The sequence below is a fragment of the Pteropus medius genome, unplaced genomic scaffold (assembly GCF_902729225.1).
Source record: "Pteropus medius unplaced genomic scaffold, Ma_sr-lr_union100, whole genome shotgun sequence".
Lineage (NCBI taxonomy): Eukaryota > Metazoa > Chordata > Mammalia > Chiroptera > Pteropodidae > Pteropus > Pteropus medius.
Genome location: NW_024352787.1, coordinates 24,393,363 through 24,417,904, shown reverse-complemented (window position 1 = coordinate 24,417,904; position 24,542 = coordinate 24,393,363). Strand labels below are relative to the sequence as shown.

The window sequence follows — 24,542 nt, the reverse complement described above, 5'->3', positions numbered from 1 at the left end:
CCCGTTACACAAGTGAATAGTCACATAACTCATACATACCTTCAAAGCAACGTACACAATGTGCCAAGTACTATGCTAAGCACTAAGCTACAGGGGTGACTAAAGCATAACTCAACCTGAGTTGGGCATATCTAGCAGGGAAGACAGAAGCCCACACAACTAACTCTAATGAAATAGGATAAGGGCTATATAAAAGAAAGTGAAATGAACTAAAATTTTTTACTAACCTACTACGATCCAGTAACTTTATTCCTTCATTAACTCATTCAAAAGACATTTATTAAATGTCTGCAGGAGCTGTGCTAAGAATACAAAGATGAATAGAAAAGATCTTTTCCCTTAAAGGAATCACATACTACAAGAGAAAGATAAATGGGTAAAACGATAAGTAAAAAAAATATATTACAGTTACTACTTCAGAAGTCAGTGCATGCACAGAAGATATTCAAAGGAGTCAATTCTTAAGCGTCTAAATGTCTTGAGTTTTATATAAGAGGCTACATACTATATGAGTCTGTTTATATTAGGGTCTGGAATAAACAAAAGTAGTAATCTACTATGAAAGAAATCAGAAAAGTGATTGCCTCTGCAGGAGTTGGTAGCAGATCTCCTGACTAGGAAAGGACATGGAAAAAACTTCCTGGGTTAGTGGTAATATTCCATATCTTGATAAGCATTTGGTTATATAGGTCAAAACTCATTGAAGGTCAAAACTCACTTAAGATTTGGACATTTCATTGTTTGTAAATTTTACCTAAAAAGGAACTCTAAACAAATATTGAACTTTAGATAATGGTGCACATGATGAAGTATTTGGGGGAGATGTACATATATCTGCAAATTACTTCAAGTTGCATCCAAAATATAAGATGGATGGATAAATAGAGGAATGCATAATGAATAGAGATGTGTTAAAGCACATACAGTAAGATGTCAATTGCAGAATTTAGGTAGTGAGTATGCAGATGTACACCATACAATGTTTCCAATTTTTCTGAAAGTTTGAAATTTTCAAAATGAAATATTAAGGGGGAAAATGAGTCTTGAAAGTTAAGTAGGTATTCCTTAGGCAAACAGGATGAGAAAAGGCTAACCTAACATCATTTCCAACTTTCCAATCCTCATCTTCCTCTCCTGCCTCCTCTGTGAAGCCTGAAATAGCCAAATATCTACTTACCTCCTTGCAGCTCAGGGTAGCCATGTGGAACAGCTCTGGCCAATAAAGCATTAAGAGAGCTCTGCCGGTTCTTCTGGGACTGCTTTTGCTAAGTTGGTGCAGCCTTTTCCTGGCTTGAATCCAAATGTGATATCAGGAACTGTAGCAGCCCCTTGCAGCCATGAAGGCAAATCTAAAAGAACCAGACACCCAGCCTGGCTTTATCGAGCCACAGAATCACTGTCAGCAGCCACCCATCTTCATATTCAGATTTCTTGCCATGTTAGAAAAATAAATCCTTATTTGTTTTAGCCACTATTGGTCAAATTTCCTGTTACTTGCAGTTGAAACTTTCTAAGCACAAGGAAAAAGTGTAAAAAAGTGCAAGCAATCTGATGGCTAGATCCAGAGTTTAGGGAGGAAAATGTGGAGCAGGAAATGTAGCTATAGAAGTTAAGAAGCCAGACCCTGGAGGGCTCTCTTTATGCCATACCAAGGGCTTTGTATGCTCTGGAAGGTGGTGGAGCATGGGGGTAACCTGATCAGATTGCTTTAAGAGCAGTGGCTCTCAAATTTTTATGAAGATTATAATCATCTGGCACTAAAAATACAGATTCTCAAGCCCCTTATCCAGGTTGCAGGAGATGTTATTGGTGCCTTGCCTATAGCCCCTCCTTTATCTGCAGCTTCTGTGACCAGTACCACACACAGAGACAGCTTCCTGTCCCAACACCCCTGCGATTCTCTGCCTGATGGCTTTCTCTAGTCACAGAAGCTTGTGTGCACCCATGAGGGAGGCTGGAAGTATCAGGGAATTAATGCTCCTGAGAGCAACCGATGAGGAACAGGAACTGGAGTGGGAGAGGTAAACACTCCAGCTCCTCACTTATCCATAGGAGAATTCTGAAATGTGTACCTGGCAGTCTCTCAGATCCCCTTGTGGGTGCATCTCCCTTGTCCACAGAGATAACTCTCTCATTAGTACACCTTTTATTGGCTTTTCCTTCCTACCCTGTCTCCCTTCTCCAGACCCCCACCAGAGCACTGCTGGGGTTACCACTCAAACTCTTGGCATTCGAATCCTTGACTAAGGCTCTGGTTTTGGCAAAACCTAAACTAGGTCACTGATTCAGAAACCTGGGGTGGGGCCAGGGAATCTGCATTTTAACCTCATCGCTCTTTAAGTATTCAGATATGTGGACTCAATCTCAGTCCCTCTATCATAAATAACTTTTCCTGTTGACACTGTCAGACAAATTTGTAGATTAGAGTGAAATTCTTCAGTGGCAAGCAGATTTTCCAGTTGAGTTGAGACCAAGAGATTTAGCAAATTCTCTAGCTAATTCAGTTAATCTATTAAAAGTTTCCAAACATAAGCAATTTCAAAGATAAGACCTAACTACAATGGCCCCAAATCGGCTTCCGACACTGAAAGTGATAATCAGGAGATTGACAAAACTCAGCTATAAAAACAAATAAGAATAAATAAGGAATCCTGAATGTTCCTTACCTCATAACACCCAAAATAATTTTGTGTCTAAAATTATTAATATTTAGTATCTATTCGTTTAGTTGATTTTAACTGAAGAAATTATCTTTTACTGAAAAAGAAAATGAGATCTTATCAACTAAAGCAATAATTTTAATTGCGTTTAGGGGACAGATAAAAGCTGTCTGCTGTTGCTTTAACATTCCCTTACTAGGAGAAGAATTTGGGCAAATGTTTCGATACTATCATTTGCCCTCAAATTAGGATCCTAAGAGGAGGAGCTGGTGGGGAATAAGTGAACACAAGATGGGCCAGAGCAGGTTGTGGCCAACTCAAGGGTCACGAGCATCTGGCCCTTCTCTTAAAAAGACTAGATAAGGTTCCCAAAACAGGAAAGATAATGCCCCCTTATTATAAGCTATGGCTCATGAATTTTAAAAAGCATCGTTTAAAGACTTTTCCAACTGTGGTTCCACAGTATTGAATATTTCCAACAAAGAAGGCTTTTTGAGTTGCCTGACATACTAGCACCTCACTAGCAATGATGAGCAGCACACGCTGTTCCCTGCACCTTCTGGCTGCCCCAGCATCGCTGCAGTAGGGAGGCCCAGTCTCTGTGACTTTGTCTGGAGGAATCACAGTAGGTGCCCTGATTTGTTATAAGGGGCACCTACTGTAATGCCATTGAAGACAGACAAGATGTTAGGGAGCCTTCCCATCAAAATCTTCTAGAGTTAGACGGCTCTCTTCAACCCTTCCTGCTAATATCATTTCCCTTACTATTCATGGGGAAATGAAGATGCAAGCTGTCAGAAAGTAAGTGTGGGCTACAAGTAAAGCTGCTGATAGAGGATAAAAGAAGAATGCAAAAATACCACCGAATCAGCTTTTCTTTAATCCTAACAGTAGAGACATAGGGAAGTCTGCATCTTTCCACCTTGAATTAGCATTCACTGGGTGTGCTTTCCTGTAGTCGAAGAGTGAGTTTTCACTCTGAGGAAGCATGCAATGCTCCCTAAAAGTCTCAGGAAAAGCTTAAGAAGAGGGTATTTTGGCATAACGAGAAAATAAGAAACAATTTTATCCATACCTTGAATTACAAGGGGAAAATTTACTTTATTCACTGAATCACTTTTATTGCTCAACAACCACAAACATTTCTTTGAGAGCTTACTACTTATCATGTGCCAGGTGCTTTTCTGGTAATATTGGTATTCCAAAAGGTGAAAGGCAGAGTCTCAGCCCTGGAGAAAGTCATGGTGTAGTAGAAGAGAAATGACGAGAGCCTAAAAGATAAATAACAATCTGAGCATGCATATGCTATGTGATAAATGGTGACCTTATGGGTCAATAATATTATTACAAGGTTTAGATAGATATCTCTTATTGGTATGATATGTATTTCCCTTCCTTAGGATATGTTATTACTGGGGGAGTACAGGGAACGTAGGAACTTAATTGCTTAGAGTAATTTTGATGTTTGCACATAAATGCATAATGATATTATTGATCCTGGATGCAAACTATCAGCAGAAGCAGTTGTGAAACCTGACGGGAGTTTGCACCTGGCAGCCTGGTTTCCCTATTCATCCAGGAGCCACTGAAAGAACCCAAAAGAACCTACCCAAAAGCTCCCAGGATGTGTCTGTGACTTGGGGTGCTTACCAAATGTAATTAACGCTACTAGAGGATAAAGAGACTTTGAGCAACATTATATGGCAGCATCAAATAGGAAAGAGATTGCTCCTTTTATCTCTAGCCATCAAAGTGCTTCACAAATCAATATTAGAAGCTGCATTTTATAAGTTATACCATCATGGGAGATCATGAATCGGCATGCAAGAAAAAAAAGTATCTATTTCTTCTTTAAGAAGTCTATTCATTGTGAATTTCAAGCACTATTATTTGGCCCCCAAATAATTGTGCCCGTTAAAGAAATGAATACTCTACTTATTTACTACAATTATAAGAACAATATCAGAATTCTTAAAAGTTCTGATTAAAGTGATTTTTTAAAGTTTCGATTAAAGCGTTTTTGAAAACAGTGAAAATAACAACAATATCTCCCAGAAAATAATGAGTTTTTTCCTGTTAGCTATTGAATTGTTTACTCCCATAACTGAATAATAACAGCACATCAAAGCTGGCAGTGGTAATTAAATGATTTGTGAACATAGGTTAACAAATTAGTGTATCATGATGTGCAATTTTCTAATTAGGATAAAAATGCTAGTCTTACCTAAAAGACTGACAAGATAGTAGAACAAAAAGGAACAAGTAAAAAGCATCATGCAAAAGATTAGAATATATATAATAATATTATCTTTCTGCTTACTACTTGAGAGGTGCTAAGAGCGTCTTCCAGATCTTACATGTCCAAGTTAAACACACTGGTTCAACTACATTCAGTCAAGAGAAGAGCAAACAACCAGTACCTGTGGATTTGTTATGTTTTCAGGGTGAATGGGGAGCTGTCTACATGACCTCAAGTAACTGAATTGCGTGTTTTTTTTTTTCTTATGACAACCACAAGTATCTCAGGCCTGTGAAGGCATCTAAGAGAAAGGGCCTTTAAATTCTCCTTTAGCTCATGTAGAAACCAGATTTTAAAAAAGCAAAAGCAAAACAAAACAAAACAAAAACCTCAGAGGAAGTAAGGAGTATTCATCTCTCACTCTTATTATTAACCATTTTATATTTATTATCCATTTATTCAATACATATTTACTAGGCACCTACGATCTGCCAACCAAAGCATTAGTTTTTTTTTTTAATTCTCCCAGAAATCCCCGCTCTTTCTCTTCCAGTAAGCGACCTGAGGTGACCTCTGAAAACAGTTCGCTATTCATTTGACCTAGAAAACCCCACAAAATCATGCAAATCAAGAGGTTCAAATCTTTACATTCACTTTAAGAACTCTCGTGAAACTGCCCAGGTTGTCAAGGGTATGCATAACCAAAAAGCTACTAAGTTTCTGAAGGATGTCGCTTTATAGAAGCAATGTGTGTTATTGTGTTGGTATGTGTGCCCAGGCCAAACAGTGGGGTTGGACGCAGGGCCAGTGACCCAAAAAGAGTGCTAAATTTTTGCTGCACATGCTTAAAAATGCAGAATAATGATGAACTTAAGGGTTTAGATGTAGATTCTCTGATCATCAAGCACATCCAGGTGAACAAAGCTCCCAAGATGCTATGCAGAACTGACAGAGCTCATGGGCTGATGAACCTCTACAAGAGCTCTCCCTGCCACACTGACATGATCCTCACTGAAAAAGAGCAGATTGTTCCTAAACCGGAAGAAGAGGTTACACAGAAGAAAAGATATTCCAGAAGAAACTGAAGAAACAAAAACATGGCCCAGGAGTAAATTCAACAACAAATAAATGCTAATAAAAGCAAAAGCAGGAAGAAAAAAGCATTAGGTTTTCTGAGGAACATGAAGGTACATAAAACACACATCTCAAAGAGTTTTCTTTATAATTAGAGAAACAGGCATACAGGCCATAAGGGTATAAATATCAAGTGGTAGAGATGAAGTACAGTAGGATTTCAAGAGAGGGACTGATAACTTCCACCTGGGGAAGTCAAGCTGCAGTGTCAAGAGCTTGGTCTTGACCCATAGGAAGTGATGGGAGTGAAAGGCTTTGCAGTCAGAGGAAATGGCCTGCACAAAGGCACATGCAATTTATTATTTATTCTACCACCAGTAGGGAAGTTTAATCCTAATTAGATCTCAGAAAAGAAGCCAATTTTGTGCTTATTTCCATTGGCAGTAGAAGCATTGGGCAGCTGAAAAAATTTGCTCTCACAACAGCCAGTAACTTAGTGGCACAGCAGGGGTTTGGAGGCTCCAGAATTCTTTTAATCCTCAGTGATCATTTAAACAACCAAACCCCCTAAATATATACAAATCGTGTATTTGAATGGATTTGGAAAAATAAAGAGGCCTGTGAAATGCACACAACACTTTCCTTTCATGTCTCTAAGCAATGCCTGAGATATTGTAGGGCACTTTTGGTCCTAGTTATAGCTCTTCAAACAGGGGAAGCACGTTCTCACTCGGTATATTCCCATTCTACTAACACATCCTCCCTTCAGCCTTGGGAAACAGCCTAAAATTGCTGGCTAAATACAAAGTAAGGATGTGTTGAAGGAAGTTCCCTGCTTTCCCTAATAGTTGCAAGAGTTACCAATAGTTGATGGGCATGTGTGCACAAGTGTAAATGTTATAGCAAAGATCAGACAACAAACTATCAGCAAAGAAAAGTGATTTCTTTTTAGGCTTTTGCTCTGAAAGCTAAAAGTTGTTTAATTAAATGAGACCTTCTGCCCTATTATTGTCACTAAGACATTTTCACTTCACACCAGAGACGACTGCCATGGCAAGTGAGCTATTAATACTTAGTCTCAAATCGTAAACCTCCCACCATTTCAGTTATCCTTGTTTCATCATTCATACCTGGCATTCTGGCCACTGTTGTTCATCTCTCCAGCCTAATGCTATTTTTTTTTTTTTAACTTTTACGTAGAAAAAATATTTAGGCACACCTTTGGAAGAATGTATTTTTCAATATAAGTTACCTGAGTAAGAGAGATATGAAGAACTTGGAGGTGATTCAAATGGAGGCCATAAAGTGGTTTAAAGTTTGTAAAATACAAACAGTTTCTTTCATGTGAAAGAAACTGGCTTGGGAGAAGGGAGGTGGAAAACAGACGTGACCTCACGCTGTTCTTCAAAGGTAAGGAGCACCTCTAGGACAGCTTTTGTAACTTGCTGATGCAGTCTGGGTTATAGGGCCCCACAAACTGTCTCCCAGAAATCAAATGCCCATTTGAGAATGTGTGAGCCTGCTATGGTGAAAGAACTACTGTCATTGTAACAGGCAGGACTGGTGGATTGCAGGCCTGCTCAGTCACCAAGTTGCTGTGGGAGATCTTGTGAAAGTCATTTAACTAATTTTTTTAATGTTTATTTTAAATTTTAAAAAGTTAGACATTTATACAATCCACGAAGTGATCCCCCCGATACTCTAGCATCCATCTGGCACTACATACCACCATTACAACAATATTGACCAAATACCCTATGCTGTACTCTAATTCTCCGTGACTGCTTTGTAACTACTAATTTGTATTTCTTCATTTAACTTCTCTAGTCTTCAATTCTCACCTCTCTAGGATTAGAATATTGGATTCAAGAGATTTAAGAAGATAGACCACATAATTTATTATAAAAATTGGGACATTTTTTCCAGGACAAATGTTAAACTGGACAGGATGTCTGAGTAGCAAGCCAAGAACCATCTCAAAGTTCCCTTATACACTGCCCGTGATTCTCAAAACTTTCTCCCAAGAGTAACCCCAAAACTTTCAATGAAACTCTCAAATTTAAAGGGAAAATAGGCATAGTAACATAACAAAAAATAGCTACTTTGGAAAAGATATTTTTAAGTGGTATTTTACTGTTGTTATAGAAGTGAGAGACAGAAGCAATCTTATGTCAGAAATTAAGAATCGCTCAAAATAGTTTGTTTAAGAAGGGGTCTTGAATTATTTCCAGAATCCTTAGAGATTTTTTTTTAAACATTCAAAGAGGAAAATATATTCTATCACCTATCATTATATCTATCTAATTCATACATAAATTATCTGAAATTAAAGTAAATTTTCTGTAATAAGTAAAATAAACCAAAATATTATCAGAGAACAAAGCAAAACTAATTAGCCAAACTGCAGTGAATTAGGCATTTTAAGCCAATTTTCCAAATTTCTACTTTAACATAAATCCCATTACTTAATTCCAATGTAGCTTTTTAAAACTTGAGTCTAAGACTTTGCCTAGACTGAGACTCTAAAACACGCATCACTATAATGCAGGTGTTCAGAAAAATGTGTGCTTTCAGCCACTTCAATTTCCAGAGATCTAATGCGGTGGAGTGATTGGTTTATAGTTAGTTTTGGAGTCAATTTTTGAGATTTTGCAGCTTCAACATTCAATGAACATTTTAACATAGGAAGTTTAATGATTCACCTTTTGTGCAAATTGCTTTTCTGATGATATTACTGTTGAAATAAAAGGCCTCCTTTGCGGGGGGGGCGGGGTGGGCAGGGGCAGTCTGGGATCATTCTGAAAATCTCAGCATAAGGAAGAACATTCTGAGGACTAGAAGTTTCCAACAGTGAAATAGAAGTACCTGTAAGGAAAGAGCTCTCATCATCAAAAGTATTTCAGTGGGCACTGTGTGGCCATCCTTAGGGTCATAAAGGAGACAATTTTAGATTGGATAAGAGGCTTGATGAGGTGGTCTCTGTGGTAGCAGTCATGTCTAAGACTCACCAGTTGTGTGACCCTAAGGTTCATAGGATCCTGACTTTGAATCAGTAGCGAAAATGTCATCTAACACTGTCCCATGGAGCAGTGCACTTGACACACTAACATCTACCCACAGACCGCCACTGCTCTAAGTGTCTCATGTGTGGTGATGTTAAATTGCTTTCCTGCTGCTTGGCCCAGAATGAAGCTGAGTTTTATTTTGACTAAAGCAATTTTAATGCATCTGGGAGAAACAAAAAGCTCTAATAACACACCTCAGGTCTATGAAAAGAACACATTGCCCCATAGACACTCCATAGTGAAAGAGGAGTACATTGGCACACATAATAAAAATTCTATCTCAGTCATTTAATATTTAGCAAAAGGCCAGAGGAAGTAAAATCAGACCTGGATTCAGTTCAACACCCTGGTCAGTGATGCAATGTGGGCAAATGATGAGCATTTCCATTCATTTACTTTGGTAGATTTCCAAGGCTGCCCCACATCTGTACTGTTAAGCCTCTGTCGGCAGGCAGCAGGACAGAAAACATGCAATGCTCTCCACAATGTTGTGGTGACGCCTCTGGGGCGAACAAGCAGAGTCACTGCTCGCTGGACTGGGCACTGCTTGCAGCAAACTCCACAACTCAAGGAAAAGCCCATCACACCTCTTAAATTTCAGAGCTATATTTCGCAGTGAAATTGAGCAGGAAGTGGAAGGTGGGTGACACAGGAAAGTGAAGGGGTGAGCTAGAAAAGATTCAACAGTGTTTGGGGGCATTAGATGGTGTTTGCCAAAGAAATTAGCTTTACAAAGACAACCTTTCAAGAGTAATCTCTTTTTCTTTACAGGGCTTGACACTAGAAATTCATAATATATGTAGTTTTAAAATAAAGACCAATATGAATGGAAATTTTATCTTCCTCTTTGATCATAAAATGAATATATCATTTAAATGACCTTTGACATCTCTAGGAATGGTCCTCCTACGAATGTTGAAAGTAAAGGAAAACAAAACTCAAATGTTCTCTTTGAATCTTATCTCTGAAAGTGGCTAAAAAGTCAGTTTGTAGTCACCTAAAATGTGCCTTGAAAAATGAACTAAATAAAAGACAGGTGACAAATTAACTCTACAAGAATAAAATGTACTGAACAGATAGATCGAGTCAAGGTCAAGTACAAGTATTTATTCTAATTTGCAGGCTTTCGTGGGAGTCAGTTGACAGCACATAAAGTAGCCATTGTCAGAGGTACTTTCTCACTGTGACTGTGTTCTTTATAGATAATATGGTAGGGCTATCACTCAAAGCATTTTGGCCCCAATAGTAGAGAGATGGGATCCAAAGACCTAAATAAACAATTGACCTTCAATGTGACCTTGAGTAAATAATTTTACTTTCTAATCCTTGTCTACAAATCAAGCTAACAAAACTTCTTTAACTTTTTATTATGGTGATTAAATTTTATAGTTAATCTAATATTTGAAATTTTTAATGTGTGTTTAAATTGTACCAGGCATGAAGGATATAAGAAGACATTTCTCCAAAGATATACAAATGTTTAATAAGCTCTTGAAAAGATATTCAATATCATTAGCCATAGGGATACAAATCAAAACCACAATCATATACCACTAATATCTACTAGACTGGCTATAACTAAAAAGACAGATAATTAAAAGTATTAGTGAGGGTGTGGAGAAACTGGAACCCTCATATATCGCTAGTGAGAATGTAAAATGATGCAGTCACTTTAGAAAACAGTCTGGTAGTTCCTCAGAAGGTTAAACAGAGAGTTATCGTATGACCCAGCAATTCTACTCCTAGGTACACATCCAAGAAAAATGAAAAAATATGCTCACACAAAAACTTGTACATGAATGTATATATCAGCATTATTCATAATAGTCAAAAAAGTAAAAACAGCACAAAATCCATCACCGGATGAATGGATAAATAAAATATGGAATATTCTATAATAAAATATTTCAGCCATAGAAAGAAATAAAATATTGATACATGCTACAATATGAATGAACCTTGAAAACATACTGAATGAAAAAAATCAGTCACAGGTTTTTGTGGCACGAGGCAGTGCAGGATGTCCTTCATGGGAACCAGCGCAAGTGCTAGAAGTTTTGAGAGACGATGATGCTGTAGATCAGCTTGAAGAACTGTGACCCAAAGGAGAACAAATGCTTCTTGGTTGCATGAAGATTGCATAGTCAGCCTTAAATTCACTCCACACCTCAAGTTCTCCATCTGTGTTCTAGGGGACCAGCAGTGGTGAGGCCAAGCTGTGGATATTCCCCACATGGACATCAAGGCACTGAAGAAACTCAGCAAAACTAAGAAATTGGTCAAGAAGCTGGCCAAGAAGTGTGATGCCTTTTTGGCCTCAGAGTCTCTGATTAAGCAGATCTCATGAATCCTGGGCCCAGGCCTGAAAAAGCGTGGCAAGTTTCCTTTCTTCCTGCCCCACAATGAGAACATGGTGGCCAAAGTCAATGAAGTGAAATCTATAATCAAGTTCCAGATGAAGATGTTGCGCTGGCAGTAGCTGTTGGCCGCATGAAGATTGCAGATGATGAGCTTGTGTACAACATCCACTTAGCTGTCGATTTCCTGGTGTCATTGCTCAAAAAGAGCTGGCAGAACATCTAGGTTTTATATATCAAGAGCACCATGGGCAAGCCCCAGCCCCTGTACAAAACTGGTTTTAATAAGTGTCTATAGAAAAAGGAAGGAAAGGAAAGGAAGGAAGGAAGGAAGGAAGGAAGGAAGGAAGGAAGGAAGGAAGACCACATATTGTGTGATTTCATTTACATGAAGTGTCCAAAGTAGGCAAGTCAATAGAGACAGAAACTGGATTAGTGGTTGTCTGGGGTAAAGGGGAGATCAGGAGGGAGTTTGAAAGGTGACAGATAAGAGGTTTGGATTTTTCAGAGTAATAAACATGTTCTGAAATTGATTGTGGTGATGGTTGTACAACTCTATGAATATGAAAAACCATTGAATCATATCCTTTAAATGGCTGAACCGTATGTTATACGAATTATATCTCAATAAACCTATTTAAAAAAAATGTGCCAGGCAATTTGCTAGGTACTCAATACATAATAAATGTGAAATGCGTATGGTATGTGCTTAATAAATACAATGCAAAAACAAAATGCCTCATTTACTTTGAATAAAGGGGAAAAACTTTTAAAAGGAATACAGTACATGTGAAATATAAAAGCCTAAATTAATGTGCTAATTAGGAATAAAATAACCATAACTAAGGCAGATCAGCATATAGTATTGTAGTGGGATATCATTAAACTGTACTTGAGTGTACAGTAAGGCAAAGCCATTAGTGGCAATAATCTTTGGTAATACGCTATTGAGTCATAGTGTTATTTAAACAGAAAGCGAAGGCCATTATAAACTCCACCTGAGAATCAAAGACAAAGAGATAAAATAACAGTTTATTGCAAGCGAATAGATCTGAAGAGGAAATTATGCCTCTATCTCTTTATTGTCTTGGCTGTTGCATTCTGAATGTGCATGATTCTCTTACTACAATAAAACAGAAGCCTTGCCTTTCCCCATTCTGGCATTAAAAAAAAAAAATTGCATACTTCCCTAGTCTTGACCTTTCCTATTCTCTTTTTAGCCCCAGGAGGCTATTATTTTACAACCTAAAAGCTAATGCAACCCTCAGAATTATTGATGAGCATGAATTCCGTGGAAGAAGGCACTGTCCGTATCCTGCTGAAGTAAGACGTGAACAGCCTGGGGAAAGACGCTAACACCTACTGGAGCTTTCAGTGACCCAAGATCTTAGTGTTCTTGTCGAGGCTCGAAGTTACAGATAGAGCAAGGCATCTGGGGGTAGCAAATTAATACAAGCAAAGGCAGTTTTGTGGAATGTTTCAAGTGGCAGTCATACATTTAATATGTGTATCTCTAGGGGAAAGAGCTGATGTTGTCCCAACACTAGTAAGGATCAAAACCGGATAGAAAGCATATTTAGGCACAGGAAACACTTCCTTAAAAATAACAGCAAAATAGAGTGACCACTGAGTGGAGGGGACCCAACAACAACAGCAAAAAAAAAAGAGTTAAGGTTATAAATAAGAGAGGGAGGGAGGGAAGCAAGGATGAAGAAAGAATACAATTGAGTCTGTTAGTGCATTTAAAAATGGCCAGAAAGAGGACTGTTAACTTTAACCAGCAAAGAGAAAAAGATCTCTTTCAAGTACACCCTTTTCACAAAATGAATTGGTGGCAAGAGAAAGTAAGAGATCTTAAAAATTAATATATGTTAAGAAAAAAAGTAAGGTAGTTAGCAGAGGACGGAGATGGCACTTCAAAGTCCTGGAGAGATAATAAGTGGACATAAAATTATTCATATTAATATGACAAGGGGATTGGACTTGCGTGATCAGAAGAAGGCCATGACAAGGATTGATGTGCAGTGGTAGGAACAGAAGGAGAACAAAAGTGAACCATTCAATAAAAAACCAAGGCCAAAATTGACTACTCAATGAACTTGGCTAAAGGAGAACAGTCCAGAAAGACAAAGTAAAATCAGATTCAATGGCAAGTGTAAGAAAGAGAAGAGCAACCACAATGTGTCCCAAACAGAAGCAGGTTTAAGTGAAACTGCAAAGTGTTTCCTGAAAAGCTTACATGATTTTAAAGAAATGTAAAGCATCAGTATTTAGTTGGGAAGAGCAAGAACTTGAAAATAGAACGAAAGTTCTAAGTCTGAAAACAAAAAAAGTCAGTTTGCAATTTACAAATAAATTCACTTTCCTTGTTTTTATTCACTAATTATTTCTTCATTTGACTTTGTAACTGGGAAATACTTTCCCACAACAACAATGTGATAACTGGTGGCTAAATTCCAAATGCAGCCCACAAAAGTCTGTTTAACTATTAGAACTCTATCTTGGTAATAATTCTGATAAAATCATCCTGAGTACTGAGAGCTGGGAGAAAGAAGTGACAAATGTAAGAGAGAAGAGGAAGAGAAACAAGGAAAGGAAAGGATGAGGGGGAAAAAAAGAAGAGGAAAAAAAGATGAAAGGTTTTCTCTTTTTCTCTCAGACACACAGTTGCAAATGCTGACTCCAGTAATGATGGCTCCTCTAGGTGTTAGAAAGCTGTTGAACTCATGGTCAGTTCTAAGGCATCTACAAGCAATGTCCCTTAACCTCCCCTGGGAGAGATTATTGGAATTTTAAAAAGTGTGGACAAGGACATTTGGTAGCGAGTTTCTTCTAAGACAGATCTCACCATTCCTATTTATTTCGCAGCCTCATCCCTCTTTTGCTTCTTTAAAGGATCAAGTGTTTTGACTTAGTGCTTCTGGTGGGTCTTGGTGTACAAGGGAAGGGTAGTTTGTAAATTTTAAATTTATGAAATGGGAATTATCTATACAGAAAAATGGTTTCTTCAATAGTATATAGAGAACTGCTTTTATAAAGTATAGATGAAGTATAAATAGGGACTATATCATTTAATATGAGAAGTACTCAAAATAATGCATTACAAACCAGTGAATACAATTGAGAAATTGTATTCTCAATTGTGAAAAATTGTGTGATTACTCACAGATCTACAAAGGGATGTAATACTTTAGGAATGTAGATATATAACAGATATTTAGGAAAATCATGGAGAGTTAACTTGGAAATTAAGGTATAGAAAGACTCAAGTAATTGAAATTACATAAAAAACAAAAATGGTCAAATTAAATATGACATTTGCATCAGCAAGAAAACAAGATTAGTCAAGCAAGAATGATTAGTATTAGAAAGAACAGAAAAAGAAAATGAAGAGTTTACAAAGCTCATAGTGATTAGAAAATTTGAAAGACAATTGTAAAAATCTAAAGTAAAAAGAACAAAAAGGGACTGAGATAGAAGAAAACCTTCAAAAGAACACAAATATTCAAGTTTTAAAGATATGTATTATGTATGTGAGATAGGTAAATAAATTTGTGAGAGGATTAGAAGAGATTCTTTTAAATGTAATTTCTCAGTAAAGGATCTTCTTATTGGTGACATTTCAGAGGGGAAAAAACCTCTAAAAGGACAATGAAATATCATATGGTGTGTTTTAGTTAATTTATTTTTTTAATATACTGCCTCGATCAGTATCATTATGCCTCTAAATTGCACAAGTAAAGTAGCTACGATTGAAAAATTTTGTCTGTTAATGTTGCTTATTTTTAGCTGTCCAGAAGTTATCTTTATTCATCTTATTTCCTAGGAAGCTCAGTAATTTTCTAATTTATCATCGACATTTAATTACCATTAATTTAATTCATTTAATAAACAAATATTTTATCACATGTAATCATTAGATGCCTGCTCTCAGAAAACAGAGCTGAGAATGTAGCGTTCAGAAAACCGATTCAAGCCCTAGTTTTGTCACCTACAAATAATGTTAAGCAAAGTAACTGAACCTCAATTCCTTCATCTCTTCATAAAATAAAGGTTTTGAACTAAAATAAATTTTATGAACTCTTAAGCCCCTTCTGTGTTTATTATTTTTATGTTTATTATTCTCTAAAAGCTAAATTAATGTTTAGCTTAAAGTGTAAAAGTTATTATTGCAGTCTTGTCATCAGGATGGTATTATAATTCATGATTTTTCACTAAGATTTATTGACAACTTAAAAATTAATAGATACACTAGGTAAAAAGAAAGAGGATAAATGGATTATGGCTTCAAAGACAGTATTTTCACCATTACATGGAGAAAATATTTGAATATCATTTAAAATTTTTAAACATGGAAATTGCATAAATAATATGCAATTATTGTATTAATAATTAATATTAAGTACATGTTAGTATATTTATATGTTAATAATAGCTAATTAATATTAATAAACTAGTATTAATCATAGTTTATAAACTACATGCATGTGCCAAGTGTTTATCATCTTCACAATGACACTATGTAATTTTTGTTATAATCCTTATTTTACAGATAAATGTAAAATAACTTACTGTGTGGCTTAGTCAAGATCTCACAGATTGTAATGATAGAGCCGAGAGGCTTTTACTGCCCCAAATGGGATATTATCATATTAACTACTCAGTGACTTGCTTTTTAAAATTTAGCATGTCCTGACCATGATTCTTTGTTTATAAATTTACTTCCATAGTTTCATTTCTAAGGACTCCATGATATTCCGTTATATGAATGTACTATAATTTATTTAAACATTCTCCCATTTAGGGACATTTAGTTCATTTTCACTTTTTTACTCCTTGTATGTGAATCTTTGCACACATCTTTAAATATTCCTCAGAATAAGTTTTTAGATATAAAATTGCTGGGTTAAAAGCCATAAGTATTTTAAAGACATTTTATATTACCAACTATGTATTTTATTTTAGCCATAGTCTTCATCCTTTGAAGTCTCCGAAGAGGTTGTTAAACTCTTGCTATTTATTGTTAGTAGTTTATTTTGTGGTTCTTACTCTGCCACTTAAAATAGAAATTCAGGTAGGTGAAGAGATATTTCAGTAGTTCCCAACAGATAAAAAGAAAGGAGGACAAATTTTTGTTTTCTTCATCCTTTGTGGAAAATTAGGAAAACTGACAAAGAAAGTGCCAGGAAAGAAATTGATTCTCTATGTGAGTATAGTACTGGGACTGAAAACACAGAAGAAAAATGAAACATTAAGCCCAAGTATTTTGGTACCAAACTTTTTTATAACTGGAGTAATCCAGCTGTTTGACCAATATTTTCAAAAACTCTGGATAGTCAGAACAGAGTTTACCTGTGGGAGTTGGGTTAGGATTTGACTGAGGATATGATTGGCAGGAAGAACCCTCTTCAGGTACTGGAAGTATTATATGTCTAGATTTCGATAATTCATCTAGCTGTACATTAAGACCTATGTACTTTACAGTATGTATGTCATACCTCCAAACGAACAAAAAATCTCAGATTGTTGGCATCATGTAAACCGGACATCTAAGGTCAACTGGATTTTCATTTTACTCCCAGATCTTTTTATATATGCTTTTATTATCATTTAAACTTATTACATATTTAGGCAGTAAACAAACACAGTAAGTCAAACTCTGGTAAGCTGGCAGACTATGTTTTTTTCTTTTTCTAAGTTTGGGTAATTCTTCCATTTCCAATCCCTAACAGTTGCACATTTAGGTAGACTCTAATGTGGGGCTATTATTATTCCTTATACATATCGTGTATCTTTAATTATTAACTGGAGATAAATTTCCAGGAAGCTGCCTCTCAGTGATCTGAAGAGAAGATGACATACAAACCCCAAGCCAACAATTATTCGAAGTTAAATAAAGTACAATGTGTCTAAAACAAATAAGACATTGGTCAAACACTGTTTAGACCACTTGGACCACCTTAGAATAAAATGCTCAGAATGTAGCATTATTTCATCTTTAAAATATATTGGAGTTTGGAGTAATCCAAAAGTGAATAGTGAGCATCCAGATATTCTGCTTTTCCTAAGCATACTCATGTCAAATTTCCCTCTCTAGAAATTCAATCTTAGTCTTTAAATTTAAAGGACAAAACATGAGATTGTGGGAACTTTTCCCAAATCTTAGATACTTAAAAACAATATAGATCTAACTTCTAATAAAAAAGCATCTCTTATTATCAGAGATATCATGACATAAATCAAGATCTGAGCTCTTTTTGATTTGGACTATATTGTACATGCAGTATTTTTATATGGCTGAATAATTAGTTGGTTGCAGGTGTGTTTACATTAGACAGAACTGCTTTCTTTCTGCCTTTCAAACACCCAATTCCTTTTGTTTTTTAGAACATACATTTTAGTTGGCAGCAGCAAGTCAAACCTCAGCCTCCATTTGCATTTCTCTAAACTCTCAGGGAGATAGTGGAGACATTTGTTTGTGAACACAAGATTGTAATATATCTATATTTTTGGTTGGAATCCAGTTCATCTGTTACAATTTAGTGATGTTCTAAGTTTTTGCTTCTACCTCTTAGACCCTAAAATGACTTCATGTCTTGGCTGAGCTTCAGAGTTTCAGCACATACAAACAGATCCAGACTCTCATTCTCCCTACCATCCTGGGCTGTTACCAGCAGTTTTCTGGGGCATGAAAAACATCCAAACTGGCAAACTTCAGAAAGAGCAGACATTTTTTTTTTCAGGAATATTTTGCTTCATCGTGACAAAAAGCCAACCTGTTCTCCTGTTTAAAATATGCAGTGGAGTAATTTTAGCTTCTGAAATTTTCCATTCTGAGTACAAATCTATGTTGAGAAGAAAGCAAAAAAAAAAAAAAAGAGTCCTATCAACTCTCCTAAGCTTAGTAGTTATATGGTACTCTGAAGCCTAAGACACTGGTCTGGAACCCTGCAACTTTCACCTAAATAAGTATCTAGGATACCAGCAGTCAAGTTTACACCTCTCTCCTCCTCACGACCAGCCTGACAGGAAAGGATTCTTCACTGCGAGAACTAAAAAGTCCCAGAAGAAGAGACCTAAGGACACTAGCAGTTATATGTCCTACCAGTGACAAAGCCAGCTTGAAGCTTCGTCGCCCTGCGATGATGCTCTCCAGGCACCAATCTTCTCTGGAACCTGGTATTTCCAGTTAGCTTGTTATTGTAATATTCTTTAATAGGGACAGACAGGCAAGGTACCAGACATTGGAGGAAAGCCTCCAACATGAAAGACAGAGACCAAAGTGAACAAAGCAGGTGGGAGTGTGGGGATGGGGGCATAAAAAAAGGGAAATTAAAAAATTAAAGAGTAGAAAGAAAATTTCACAACAAGTAAGAACAGTCTTAGAGAGAAAATAACACAATGCATGCACAAAACGAGAATGGGGTGTTTTAAAAATAGAACAAGCAGAAAAAATTAGTGCTTTGAAATTAAAAGTTGGGAAGCAAATTCAAAGGAAGGGTTTAAAGACAGAGTTAAAGAAATCTCCCTGAAAGTAATACTAAAAAGTGAAAGAGTTGGAAGATATGAGAGGAAAGCTAATAAGAGGATCAATTCGGGAGGGTTAACGTATGAATAACAGTTTCAGAAAATGAAGAGAAGGAAATTAGAAAAGCAAGAACAAAAACACTCCAACTTAAAATGTCCCACTAAGCGCCTATGACAACAAATGAGACAAACGTTCTATTCCAAATTATATCATCATGAAATTTCAGAAGACAAAGTATAAGGAAAATATCCTAGAAGCTGACAGAAATTTAAATGGCAATGAGATACCATTACATACCTATTATAACAGCCAAAATCCAGAACACTGACGACACCAAATGCCGACAAGGGTATGGAGCAATAGAAACACTCGTTCATTGCTGGTGGGAATGAAATTGGTACAGCTACTTTGGAAGACAGTTTGATGGGTTCTAACAAAACTAAACATACTCTTACCATACAATCCATCAATCATGCTCCTTGGTATTTACCCAAAAGAGTTGAAAACTTATGTCCACAAGAAAAGCTGCACATGGATGTTTATAGCAATTTTATTCATAATTGTTCAAACTTGGAATCAACCAAGAAATCTTTCAGTAGGTGAATGGATAAATAAACTGGGGTACATTCAGACAATGGAAAATAATTTAGTGCTAAAAAGAAATGAGCTATCAAGTCATGAAAAGACATGGAGGAAACTTAAATGTATATCTCTAAATGAAAGAAGCCAATCAGAAAAGGTTACATACTATATGATTTCAATCATATAACATTCTAGAAAACGCAAAACTATGGAGACAGTAAGAATTAGTGTTTGTCAGAGTTTGGTGCGAGTGGCAAGGAGGGGTGCGGAGAATAGAGGATTTGGGGTATGAAAATTCTCTGTATGATACCATAATGATGGATACATGTCATTATACATTTGTCCAAACCCATAGAATGTACAACACCAAAAGTGAACTCTAATGTAAACTGTGGACTTTGGGTGACAATAATGTGTCACTGTAGGTTCATCAGTTGTAACAAATATACCACTCTGGTGGGGGATGTGGATGATGGAGGAGGCTAAGCATGTGTGGGGACAAGAGATAATATGGGAAATCTCTGTACCTACTCTTCAATTTTTCTCTAAACCTGAAATGTTCTTTAAAAAAATCTTTAAAAAAAAAAGTCTTACAAAGAGGAAAAACAGGTCCTATATAATGGCTTGGAAATTCCAATGGCATTGGATTTCCGCATAGTGAAATTGGAAGCTTAGAGCAAATGAAGCAGTGCCTCAATATCCTGAAGGTAAATTATTTTCAACCCAGAATTTTGTTCCCAGATAAACTATCAATAAAATGTGAGAATAAGATAAAGACATTTTAAACCATTCAAGAACTTAAGTTATTTCCACCCATGTTCCCTACTGGAAAGTATATTGCACAAGACAAGAGTTAAAAACTAAGAAAGAGGGATCTGAATTAGGGATGCAGAAAACATGGAGTCTAACTCAGAAGAGTGGCATAGGGAAGTTTTGGGATGATGGCTAATGAAAACCCAAGAATGACAATGATGCAACAAGCTTAGGGAGCTCCCAGGACAGACTAGAGGGCTCTGGGAGGAAAGTCCCAGGAAAATATGGAACTGGCATGTGCCTGGCGTATGTGTGTGTGTATACAGATATACACACACATACACACACATCCATACATATGTATATGTATAGTACATATATACATATGTGTATATGGAGAGAGATAGAGAGAGAGAGAGAGAGAGAGAAGTAAATTGCAGAAATGTTGGAGTATTGGAAAAAATTTGGTAAATGGAAAAGATGCTCCTTGACGTGTGTTGGGGTTATGAGCCAATAAATCCATTGTTTGTTGAAAATATCCTACGTCAAAAATGCATTTAATACACCTAACTTACCAAACATCAGGGCTGAGCCTAACTTAAACGTGCTCAGAATACAACATCCAAAAAAACGCTGGTAACACAGTACGCTGTAGGGTATCAGATGTTTACCCTGCCGATCGTGTGGCTGACTGGGAGCTATGGCATGCTGCCACTGCCCAGTTATCACCCAATATCATGGGAGAGTATCACATGGCATATCTCTAGCCCAGGAAAAGATCAAAATTTGAAATACTATTTCTGCTAAATGTCTCACTTTCACACCACTGTAAAGTCGTAAAGAAAAATTGTCAGTGGAAACATCGTTAAGTCGGAGACTATCTGTATATATTAGTTCTCCAATTAATACTGTCTCACTGAAGAACCCTGACTAATACACTACTCTAGAAGTAAAGATCCCATGAAGTTACCCACGCATGTCCCGTCCAAGTCAGTGCCCTAGAATCAAGAAGCTGGACCTCAGCAGCAAGCTGTTTGCTTATGTATTAAGGTTATACTGCCCAAATTTATTGCAATCCTAAGGCCATTTGCTACTCATTCTGTAAATATAGGAGTCATTCTTCTGCCCTATAACATAAAATCCCATCAGGAGCAAGTCATTCAAATTATCTTCCCTAGAGAGCAGGGAAATGCAATTTTGTGTCCAAAGCAGAGAGGATTCAGAAGTTTACCGAAGTCCTGGGAACTTAAATTGTAGTCAGGGATAATATTGCTGTTCATCACTGTCTACTTATTTTCTATTTAAAGAGTTTTATCTTCCTAGTAGAGGGGGTTGGTTTAATAGCATGTCAGGGGAAATGTCTAGTGAATGTATTGATTGCATATATGATGATAAATGTGGGCAACTTATCTCCTAATCTTCTTCTAGGTTTGCCTAGCTGAGAGCGAATAAAATTATTTTTAATATAGCCAAGAAGGTCTTTTTTCATTGTCTTGGGATGCTGGTACCATACACGTGCCTAAATGACTTGTTTTTTCTTAAAAAAAAAAAGTAAGAATTTGTAGATGAGCACCAGGTGGAAGACATTTCTGTATATGGCACTTTAGCTAGGCATAATTAAGTTATGCTAGGACAGCGCTTAATGGAGGGAACAAATACATACGGTGTTCACATATCTAATGTGTCCACATTTTACAGAGAAGAAGACGGTTATAAGTCCTTAAGGGGGAAAAACAAGGGTCTTCATTACCAAGGGTAAGAAAAAGTTTCTAAGGCACTTCACACATTTGTATGCAAAACAGAAGCAACCTAAAAGGGATAGGAGGAATAAGACTGTTTAACAAAGCAACTTAATTTTATGTCAGCTTTCATTTTCCGATATAAAATATTTCTGAAAAAACGTTGTACAGAAGACAGAAATTCTATCGTCATCTCTCTTTTGCTTGCTGAAGACAAATGCAATACTGATGCTCTAACAAGAAATGTACTTCTGTCACATCCAGAGTGACCGATAATGCTCAGGCCTATCAATTACTCCATTCAAATAATAGGGTTTACTTGCATTTAAGGTCACTTGGGCTATAATACTGTTACTGTCCTTTCTTCTGCTTTATCGTCTCATTTTCAGAGAGGATTGGTAGGAAAAGCTGGAGGGACTGGGCTGTACTCATTCAAGGGAAAAAAACCGTAAACTTTTTATTAACATGAAATCATTTGGGAAATTCTAAATTGATTATTGCTGTTGCTGTTGTTTTGTTTAAATAACTAAATGAGGAAACCTAAAGTAGTTAGTAAAACACAGAACTCCTAGGTGTTAAGTCCAGTTCTATCACTGTGTAGCTGTGTGACATGGGGTAAGGCACAATACCTCTGTGAGCCTCTGTTTACTTATTTCTAAAATGAATATCTTTGACTATAGCCTCTCTAATGATATATAAAATATATAATATATGTAATTATATGTAATTGAATATGATATATAGATGTCTATATACACATTTCCTGAAACAAGTGTACATAGCAATGTAGCCTGCGGGACAATGTCCTGCTGTCCTGGTGGTGCTGCTCCTGCCCTATTTATGGAAGTGCTTGGGCCCACACATTTGGAGGCTATTATATTTTCCTGTAGGCCTGAAGAAAAACATTTTGGTTTAATGTATTAACTTCTGGACTGCTTTTCCTAAGAAATGCAAGGTTTTGGCTTAATATATTTTCCCCAGCATTTTATTTTGTAATATTTCAAACTTTCAGAAACGCTGCAGGAACATACATTAAAGACCATATACCCTTCCCTTAGATTTACCAGTTGTTACCACTCTGCCACCTTGGCTTCCTATTTCTCTCTCTACTCCCTTTCTGGATATATAGGCATTGTTGAATCTATTGAGAATTTATTTCAGACATTCAGCGTATAGCGTCTAAGAAAAAGGATATTTTCCTACATGACCACAGTCTGTTTCTTGAGAAATTTAATATTGATTCAACACTGTTATCTAAAAATATACTCTATATTCACATTTCCCCCAATTATCCCAGTAATGTTCTATATAGATTATTTATTTATTTATTTATTTATTTATTTATTTATTTATTTTTGTATCTTGGGATCCAATCAAGGATTATCTGTTGCATTCAGTTGCCCTCTCTGTTCACCTCTCTCTTATTCTGTAATTTCCCAGGCTTTTTTGTTCGTTTGCTTTTCATAATATTGACATTTTTGAAGAGTTCAGGTCAGTCGTTCTGCAGAATGTCCCTCACTTTAAATTTGCCTAGCTCTGTCCTAATGATTAGATTCAGGTTAAAGATTCTGAAGGAATATTATATAGGTATTGTGTTCTCAGTGTATCACATCAGAAGTATGTGATGTCATAACTGGTGATGCACGGTTTGATCATTTGGTTAAAGAGATCATCACCACATCTCTGCAATGTTAAAATTTCATTTCCCTGTATAATTAATAAGCAATCTTGGACTAACACTGAGATTTTGTAAATATCTTGTTTCCCAAAGGTTTTGGCATCCATTAACCATGGTGGCTGTAAGGTTACTATGTTTTGGTTGTCTTTTACAAAGGTGAATTGAAATAATAAACATATCTCTGGAAGATGGTGGAAAGAATTGGTCAGTGTGGACTTGACCACAGACAAATCCTGTTGTTGTTGGCGGTGGTGGTGGTAGTGATGGTGGTAGTGGTGTGTGTGTGTGTGTGTGTGTGTGTGTGTGATGGAGGTGCTGAGGCAGAGTGAGAAGCTTTGACATGCTGTTAGCATTTTAAGCAGTGTTTTAAGTGAAGGCTAAGATTGGGGTGCCTAATCTGGGGTATCTAAGAAAAGGAAACTTTTATTAGGTGTCGAAGGGAACAGACACACTATACTGTTTCTTTGTTTCCAGTTTCTCTGTAATATGAGACAAGACCTAGAGCTTAAGAATAATGGGCACATATAATACAAACAATAGATAAAAATCTTTTCTTTTTTATGGTGGGTTATACCTTCCTTTATTTCTTCTTTTTCCTCTATTGTATTTTTGGTTGTAATATTACTATGTTTCTGTTAGATGAAATTAGGCATTATTAATAGAAAACACAATTAGAAATTAACATGAGAGAAGCAAAAGTTTGTAATAGATTTGTGATCAAGTAAGAGTAACAAAGAATCTGAACACAGCTCTTTTTATCTTGAAGAATTGAATCACAATGTCTATATTTTTTTCTTCATGTTTCTCTGATTTATTGAAGTTAATTTTCAACAAAAGCAGAATTCTATACTGTCATATGGGACTAGT

At 36.5% G+C, this 24,542-nt stretch overlaps 1 pseudogene; it reads left to right on the top strand.

Moving 5' to 3' along the window:
- The first annotated feature begins 11,012 nt into the window (after positions 1–11,012).
- Positions 11,013–11,693, top strand: LOC120591463 (60S ribosomal protein L10a-like; annotated as a pseudogene).
- Positions 11,694–24,542: the final 12,849 nt, after the last annotated feature.